Source organism: Planococcus citri, chromosome 2, assembly GCF_950023065.1.
Source record: "Planococcus citri chromosome 2, ihPlaCitr1.1, whole genome shotgun sequence".
NCBI classification, from domain to species: Eukaryota; Metazoa; Arthropoda; class Insecta; order Hemiptera; family Pseudococcidae; genus Planococcus; species Planococcus citri.
This window is the reverse complement of record NC_088678.1, coordinates 62,366,229-62,374,042: the sequence shown is the minus strand read 5'-3', so window position 1 is coordinate 62,374,042 and position 7,814 is coordinate 62,366,229.

The window sequence follows — 7,814 nt, the reverse complement described above, 5'->3', positions numbered from 1 at the left end:
ACTTTAATGGAAGGTTCTAACTCAAAATGTTTTCTAAACATTGAAATATTTCCTCCTTAAGATTTTATTTTTCAAAGTGTTCTTATGCTAAATGAAGGTAGGATACCAGATCTTTAAAACGAGGTGCTACATGTTTATTCCTCATAATTAATTATAAGTTTATAAAAATAATGAATCAAGTTTTAAAAAAAAAGAAAATCACTCTCCTGAAAAATTTCACTTTTTTGAGATGTCACCTTATTACTCCCGAGGTGTGATATGATAACCCCAGATTGGGATGAATTTTAGACAAGTGGAAAAAAAACTCTCACGCATTTAGTGTGAGAAGACCGACTTTTCGTAAAATAAAGATTCTTTACGAACGAATTGATTCCTTTACTTTTTTTAAAACATTCATTCGCGAACGAATTGATTCGTACAAGTGACTCGTTCGCGAACGAATCAATTCATCTACTCAATTTTTGATGAATCACTCGCGAACGAATCGATTCATTTACTCAATTTTTGCTAAATCATTCACGAACGAATTGAATCATTTTTTGTGAATCATTCGCGAACGAATCGATTCGTATAAGTGACTCGTTCACGAACGAATCGATTCGTATAAGTGAATCGTTCGCGAACGAATCGATTCGTATAGGTGACTCGTTCGCGAACGAACCGATTCGTATAAGTGAATTATTCGCGAACGAATCGATTCGTATAGGTGACTTGTTCGCGAACGAACCAATTCGTATAAGTGAATCATTCGCGAACGAATCGATTCGTATAAGTGACTCGTTTGCGAACGAATCGATTCGTATATGTGACTCGTTCGCGAACGAATCGATTCGTATAAGTGACTCGTTCGCGAACGATTCAATTCATCTACTCAATTTTTGATAAATCACTCGCGAACGAATCGATTCATTTACTCAATTTTCGGTGAATCATTCACGAACGAATTGAATCATTTTTTGTGAATCACTCGTGAACGAATTGATTTTTTTGTGAATCATTCGCGAACTAATCGATTTGTATAAGTGACTCGTTCGCGAACAAATCGACTCGCAAAAGTGAATCATTCGCGAACGAATTGATTCGTATAAGTGACTCGTTCGCGAACGAATCGATTCGTATAAGTGACTCGTTTGCGAACGAATCGATTCGAATAAGTGACTCGTTCGCGAACGAATCAATTCATCCAGGTACTCAATTTTTGATGAATCACTCGCGAACGAATCGATTCATTTACTCAATTTTTGGTGAATCATTCACGAACGAATTGAATCATTTTTTGTGAATCATTCGTGAACGAATCGATTCGTATATTTGACTCGTTCGTAAACGAATCGATTCATTTACTCAATTTTTGATGAATCATTCGCGAACGAATCGATTCATTCACTCAATTTTTGGTGAATCATTCACAAACGAATTGAATTATTTTTGTGAATCATTCGCGAACGAATTGATTTTTGTTTGTAATCATTTGGGACCGAATTGATTCGTAAATTGAAGAATTGATCGATTCGTTGGGCGAATGGTTCTTTGAAAAAATTGATCAATTCGTTCATGAATGATTCACATAAAATTGAGGATCGTATGTCGTATTAGATTACTTTGTAGGAATCGTGCAGGCCTAGTGAGATTTCAAGTTTCATCAAAATCGGTTCAGCCATTTTCCAGGTAAAGACTTAATGAGTTATAAAAAATGTTGAAAAAAATTTTACCGCTCGACAAACTTGAAAGCTTTGAGCTTTTGGAACTTGTTGATGATGCCAAAATGTCCTGCAAGTAGCCAAGCCATGAAATTTCAAAATTTTATCAAAATCGATTCAATCGTCCCGCGTCCCTGAGAAATTCAATTTTCAATGAATTCTGTGCAAAGTCACTCCATGAAAATTTCAAAAATCTCAATTTTAGTACCGATTACGCGCAAAAGCTCCATAATTTCCATGAAGTCCTGATTCTTACTGAAATTATCAAAGTCTTGCTTTTTGGCAAAAACTGACCAAAACTCTTGCTTTCCAACAAAATTACAAAAAAAATTTGGCGTTGTTTCGCAAATTTTAAGAAGTTAATTTTTTTTACGGAAATAAACTGTCCAAAAGTTTGACTTTTTTGCCTGAAATTGTCATTCTTGCTTCTTGTAAAAAATTCTCGCTTTCCCGAAAATTACAAAAATTCAGACTCTTTTCCAAAATTAATCATAGGTACTTAAGCTTCGTTTTTGGCAGGAACTGTGACGATATAAATTTTTTTTGACCTCTAATTACCTGACTGAAAATCGTGGGTTTTGCTAAAATCGTGAACGTTTTGTTTTTTGGCCAAAAATTCAAAGAACTCTCGAAAAATTTTGAGTTTACAGAGGAATTGATAACGATTGTGGCACCGCGGAAATTGCCAAAAAGCCTTTACTCTTGCTACGATACAATTGTCAAAATCTTGCATTTTGCCCGAAATTCTCGAATATTCTCGCTTGTTGACAAACCGGCCAATTTTTTTAGAGAGAATTCGAAATGTCTCACACATTTTTTCAGAATATGAGTCTGCAGTTTTTTTTTTTTTTTTTTGACAGAAATTGCGAAAAGAATAGGTAATTATTTTTCAGCTTCCAATTACTGACCTTGCACTTCTGTTCTTGCTTTTTTTTACAAAAATTCCAACATCTCGACAAAATTTTTAAACGGCATTTTCCCCCCTCAAGAATCACCCAAATGTCTCGTCTTTTTCTCATCAATATTACAAAAAGGTCATTTTTTTTCCAATAATTACCACGAAGTCCTGCTTCTTGCTGAAATTGTCAGAGTCTTGCTTTTTGCCAAAATTTAACAAAAACTCCGGCTTTCTAGCAAAGTTGCAAACAAATTTCAAAAAGACCTTTTTACAATAAATTGTTCAAAAGTTTGGTTTTTTTGTCAGAAATTTCCAAAAAAAACTATTGCTAAAACTATCAAAGTTTTGCTTTTTAATAAAAATTCTCACGTCTTCAAAAATTATTTTTTTTTGCTTTTCAACAAAATAACTGGAAATGGTCGTCTTTTTGCATAAAATTCCAAAAAGTCTTTCTCTTATCCAAAAACTGTTTCGCCAAAATGGATAATTTTTTGGAGGGTGACATTGCCGAAATCTTTCTTTTTGTCAAAAATTGTTTTTTTGTGAGAATTTGGTAAAATTCTCACTTTGATGAGATATGCCTTTGCCTTGCAAACTTATAATATTTTTGCACCATCTACCTAATAAAAAAAGAAAATTAGGTTTGCAATAAAAAAAATCGTAGCGTTTTGCTGCATAAAAAACAATTTCTTAAAACATGTTTAAAACGTATTAATTTTAAACGAGCAGATTTTTTTTTTTTTTTAAAGGAACGTTGTTTTGACTTTGATCTATCTGGTCAGGTCTGATCAGATCCAATAATTTTTCACTGAATCTGTCCATTTTCTACTCATCCATAGAATTGTCCATTTTTTCTTCTCATCTAAATCATATTTTAGAAATGCTCAAATAGAACAGTACACTGCTTACTTTGTCGCAAACATGCAGAGTACCTGCTTGTGGCCACTAACCAATCATTTTCTCTGCTTTCTAGCTACGTGCTTTGTGAGCTATCATATAATACTTGGTAATTGTTGATTTTATTTTTGGATCTTAGTTTTTATGGCGAATCGATTACGTTAATTTTTTTATTAATTTATTAGCCTTGACTTAGGCTTACGTTTACGAGCTTGCGATTTTCTATCGATATCAGGCGCATTTGGATAAACATAGTGGGTAAATATGAAAACATAACAATGGGTGTTTTCCAATGGGTAAATAGGTAGGGTACCTACTTACTACAGTACATACGTGTGCTCGTGAAACGTTTACCATAAAGGTTTACCTTTCCTATTGCTCAACGGAATGAGTGGTTTTCAGTCATTTGGTCTTCATTACTCTTACAATGCTTTTAAGCAACGTGACATGGGGTAACTTTGAAAAGGTAGAAAGTACATTTGGTTAAATTTCAAACTCCTCCACTTCAGATAAACTTCATTTAAAGTATTAAAAACTTCAGTAGCAGCCCTAGGGCAACGCAGCAGTGCACATGTATTTGTTTCTAATAGGTACGTGCGTAGCACGAGTCAGGTACACAGATGAATACTGGCGTTCTTCTGCCTGCGTACTACGTACCTACAGTACATACGTAATACGATCGGTATACTATAAAAAATGCTACGTAACTAACGCAACCTTGACCAATAAATAAGAAACAGCCGACGATACGTATAGCAAAGGCAAGCTAAATATACCTACATAAACACAGGTGTATGACTGTATGTATGTATTATTTTATTTTTGTATCTTCTGTAAGTAGCTAGGTAGAGATACCTACGTATATAAGTGTGTCATAGCGACGGCGACATTGGAGATGTGACGATGACCTAGCGAGCTACCGCGTCGCGTCGCTATTACTCTCAACTCGCAAACCTTGACAGGTCGCGTGGTCGCTTCATCGAAACTTCGGAAGGCCTGTGGTCCGCATTGTATACGTACATTAGCCAGTTTAATTTCAGGTTTTAGAGTGATAGACTCGCGCGTCTTGGCGAATATTGATGAATAAACCGCCGTAACGTTACGGTACATGGCGTACTACCTACTCTTGGACCAGTAGTATGCTCATTACGTCATTAGAATGAAGTGAAACAAAGAAACGTATCCTGGATTTGGGCGAAAATTGGTGAGGAAGTTTACTTCGAGTAGGAGTCCTCCCTCCAAAAAATTGTGCTTCCTGGGGGGGCTCCCCCAAAAATTGCAATTTGAGTTTCAGAGCATCTCTGACCCGTTGAATTCAAAATTCAATATCATAGTCTAGCATAACCCCCCTTCCGCCGATTCTCTAGGGCAACTTTTTTCCTAAAGGGGACAAGACTCGCACGAAATTTTTTCAACTGGATCAAGTTAGATCGAAAAAACATGCAAAAATTTATTACTAGCCAACATTTTAAGCGCAAAATTTTATTTTTATATTATTGGTGATTTTTTAAAAGTAAAAATTCAGTCAAAAATGAGAAAAAAAATCAAAATTTTTGAGTAGTTCTGTAGAGCCTTCAGCAGATTTTTGAAATTTGAAATTTTGACAAAATGAAATTCACGCTGTACTTCCACTAAAACACGCTAATAGAACGACTGCAAGCGAATTCAAGTCCTTTTGGAGCCTTCGGTTACTTTTTGAAAATTCTTGGAGCCTCCAGTAAATTTTTGAACGTTGAAATTTCCACAGAAAACCGAAATTCATTCCGTAAACTAATTTCAATACGCTGTTAAGTCGACTGCAGGTACCTAAGTTAGAGTTCAAGTCCTTTTGGAGCCTCCAGCTACTTTTTGAAAATTACTGGAGCCTCCAGCAGATTTTTCAATCTTGAAATATCCCAAAATTTCATCAAATGAAGTTGGAAATCCTAAATTCACACTGCACTCCAACTTAAACACGATATGAAGTTGACTGCAGGGTCATTCCATGGGCGGGTGGCGGGGGGGGGGGCTTCCATTATTTTCACATTGTCTCGAGGTACTCAACTTCAGCAGCGCATTCCTACAAAACTATGATACATACTTTGATCAAAACTGATTTCACAGTTCGAAAGAGTATTGAATTTTGAACTTTTTAAGCATTTTGAAATTTTCAAAATTTGAAAGTTGAACTTTCATGAAAGTTCAAATTTCAAAATGGCGCTATAAGTGGAAGGTACCATTTAAAATTCGGAAAAAATTTCCATAAATGCACCTTTTGATGCTTTTTCGAAATATTCAAGTTTCGAGATGAGATATCTGAATGGAAAGAAAGCACCCCCACCCCTAATTTGGGGCAAAACTTTCGAAAAAAAATCTGGAGCATGTGATATATCGAATTGTATGTTTTTGGTAACGCTGAACACGAATAAGACGTTAGATTTTTGATTGGACCCCATCCACGGCCCCCGCACCTCCCCAAATGGGGTAAAAGTTCAAAATAGGGGTTTTTTCGTGGGACACATCAAATCGTATGTTTTTGGTGACGTTGAACACGAATATGACGTCAGGTTATTGATTGGACCATCCATGGCCCCCAGCACCTCCCGAAGGGGGTAACCTAAAAAAATAGATTCAATCGTGTGACACAGGAAATAGTATGTTTTCGATATCGCTGAACACGAATATAGACGTAGTTTTTCAAATTGACCTCACCCATGGCTCCCAGAACCTCCCTCAATTGGTAAAAGTCCAAAAAATTGGTTGGAGGCCGGAGATGGAGTCCAACCAAAAATCTGACGTCATATTCGTGTTCAGCGTCACCAAAAACATAGGTACCATTTAATGTGTCGCACGAAAAAACCTTTATTTTGAACTTTTACCCCATTTGGGGAGGTGCTGGGGGCTGTGGATGGGGTCTAATCAAAAATCTAACGTCATATTCGTGTTCAGCGTTACCAAAAACATACAATTCGATATATCACATGCTCCAGATTTTCTTTTCGAAAGTTTTGCGCCAAATTGGGGGGGGGGGTGCTCCCTTTCCATCTGAAGATCCCATCTCGAAACTTGAATATTTCGAAAAAGCATCAAAAGGTACATCTATGGACATTTTTTCAGAATTTTAAATGGTAGCTCCCACTTATATCGCCATTTTGAAATTTGAAAGTTCGACTTTCAAATTTTGAAAATTTCAAAATGCTTAAAAAGTTTAAAATTCAATACTCTTTCGAACTGTGAAATCAGTTTTGATCAAAATATCATAGTTTTGGAGGAATACCCTGCTGAAGTTGAGTACCTCGAGACAACGTAAAAATAATGGAAACCCCGCCCCCCACCCGCCCTCTGAGAGGGCTGGGACCAAACTGATTGCGGGTTTCTCATCTACTGGGTGGGTAGATATTGTCAAAAAAATTTGAGTGAAATCGAATGACATGACTTTCAAAATCGCATTTTTTTGGTCGAATTGACATGAACCCTGCAGATAGATTTCAAGTCTGCTGGAGGTTTTAGCAATTTCCAAAAAACCGCTGGTAGCTCCAAAATGACTCGAAATCTACCTGCACTGGACTTCATAGCGTATTGAAATTAGTTTACAGAACGAATTTCGGCTTTCTGTGGAAATTTAAACTTTCAAAAAATCTACTAGATGCTTCAAGAATTTTCAAAAAGTACCTGGAGGCTCCAAAAGGACTTGAACTCACCTGCAGTCGACTTAATAGCGTGTTCATGTTAAAGTGCAATGTGAATTTCGGATTTCCAAATTTATTTGATGAAATTTTGTAGATATTCCAAGTTTCAAAAATTTACTGGAGGCTCCAGAACTGCTCAAAACGGTTTGAAACAGTTTCTAATCCATTTGGCTGGTCGAAAATATGGTATATATCAAATTTCAGCGTTATAGGCCAATTTGGTAAAATTTTGATTTTTTTTTTCTCATTCTTAACCTAAATTAATTTTTTTTTTAAATCACCACAAATCGAAAAATACACTTCAGGGCTTGAAATGTTGGCTGTCCATTTAAAAGGGGAGAGGCGAAATCTGCGATTTCGACTGACCTGCCAATCAAAATGGCCACCATTTTGTTAGTATAAGGCTAACCTTATTCTTGCAAGTTCACTTCAAAATGTCCCTTTGCATGTCCTTTTTAAGAAAAAAATTCTCCCAGAGGATCGGTGTAGAGGGGAGGAGGGAATTGCAATTGGGGAAATTTTTGAAAATTTTGGGCCCAAAAACCACCATTTTGGACGTGCAGACTTACGAGTAAAATCACTTGTGGATAAGAAAGGACGATTCCCAAAATTGTACATAGCTTCCTAATCGCGATTTTGGACTGTTTTTGA